At 53.4% G+C, this 1,771-nt stretch overlaps 1 non-coding gene across 1 annotated transcript; it reads left to right on the top strand.

The window, feature by feature from the left end:
* The first annotated feature begins 259 nt into the window (after nucleotides 1-259).
* Nucleotides 260-387, top strand: LOC116906469. The gene has a single exon (XR_004388722.1). It is a non-coding gene; the product is annotated as a small nucleolar RNA SNORA17 (small nucleolar RNA).
* Nucleotides 388-1,771: the final 1,384 nt, after the last annotated feature.

Below are 1,771 nucleotides of genomic sequence, written 5' to 3'. Positions count from 1 at the left end.
TCATGTCCTCAGCATCCATAGAGACAGAATTACGTCCTCAGCATCCGTCTGAGTTAACAAAACTAATTTATGAGAAAGCACCATAGTAGCCATGTTGTAAACACTGGCCCTATTCCTGGTTTTGTTGGTTTTGGTTTAAGTCAGTTGCCATAATTATCTACCAAGCATAACTAAAATATACGAGTGTTTGTTGTTCAATCAGCAGGTCTGCCTATCTGAGCGATACACTGTAAAATCGTGTCTTTTAAGAATCAAAGTCTATGCCCCTAGAGGCATTGTGGGTGTGGCTGCTGCCCATGAACATCGGTAGGTGGCTGAGAATAGAGAGGATATGTCTATACTCCATGTTCTGACTGTGAACCTCTGAATGACTACCAGCCTAACACTCCCTGAGAAGAAGTGAGCCTGAGACAACCATGAGTCCAACCTCAGGGGTCCAGTGCTGCATATGCCCAGACAGCTCCCAGGACCAGGAGCAAGCTGGAGACGAGAAGAATAGCGACAGGAAGTGAACCCGAGGCAGACGACTCTCGCGCTAGGCCACTTGGGAGGGCTGGATGAGAATTGAGCCCAAGATAACCAGACCAGCGCCATAGGGCCTGGATGGGGAGCACCAGTGGGCACCACCCAAGCCTGGGGAACATACATGCCGGATACCTGCCTGGTGCCATAATGCAGAAGTGGGACATAGCACTCCTGAGATGAACCCAGACACTCAGATACCCCAGGTGCCTCTAAGAGGAGCAAGTAAGTAGTGGAGAAACAGAAGAGGAAAAAACAGAAGAATGTGGGTACAGCGAAGAGAGGCAGAGCTGGAGAGTCAAAGGTAGTAAGGAGCAGCCTGATGTGAGCAGCTGGCAATGCCACATGGGACCGTGGTGGGGTCCTGGCCTGGAAGTGTGCGGGGGCTGTTACCACCAAAGGCCAGGCAGACATCCCTGGTCTGGGCTGAAGGCTGTGCAGTACTGGCTCCACCCCTCACCTGGGCATCATGGAAGAGCTGGCCCTGGGGGCGTGAGTAGGAGAGATAACTCGCCCCTATCCATCTGTGTAGTACTTGGGAGAGCACTAGCACATCATGGGAGTTGTTGGTGAACCAGCCCTGAGGATACAAGTGTGGGGTGGGCCCTGAATCTTGCCTGGGCAGCACAGTAAGCTGGCCCCATAGGAGCAAGTGTGGGAGAGTCAGCCCCACCTCTTGCTTGCTATGTGGTGATAAAGGAGAGATCTCTTCCCTTTTGCCTTCACCAACAGTGGCAGGTGGGAGAGTTGGAGGAGAATAGGGAGGCGTCATGAGAGCAGGAGAGCTGGCCCTGCACCTCACCTGCTGCAGCATTTTGAAGAGCAGGCTTTGCACCACGGTAGAGATGGCTCTGGATGTGGAGGTTGTGGGTGAGCCACCCCGAAGGGCATGAGTGTAGGAGAGCTGGCCCTGCCTCTTGTCTGTTGGGCAGTGGCACACATGAGGATGAGGGAGAGATATCTTCTCCCCTTCCTTGTCTTTCACCATCTCTGGCCAGCAGGAGAGCTGGAGCCAGGGTCTCAAGAGTGGGAGGACTGACCATGTCCCTCACCAACTGCAACTCTCGGGAGAGTGGGCCCTGCACCTTCCTTGAGGACCAGGGTAGAGCTGGCCCTGGTTGTGGGGGTTTCCGGTGGGTCAACTCTGAGGCCACGAGTGTGGGAGAGCCAGGGAACTGACCAGCTCAGATGCCTCTCATACGAATTAAAGTTCAATTTGTAGATGATGAACTCAGTCTAGAAAGGTGGA

The sequence above is a fragment of the Rattus rattus genome, chromosome 7 (assembly GCF_011064425.1).
Source record: "Rattus rattus isolate New Zealand chromosome 7, Rrattus_CSIRO_v1, whole genome shotgun sequence".
In the NCBI taxonomy this organism is placed as follows: Eukaryota; Metazoa; Chordata; class Mammalia; order Rodentia; family Muridae; genus Rattus; species Rattus rattus.
The sequence above is the reverse complement of the archived record's forward strand: the minus strand, read 5'-3'. Positions and strand labels throughout refer to the sequence as shown.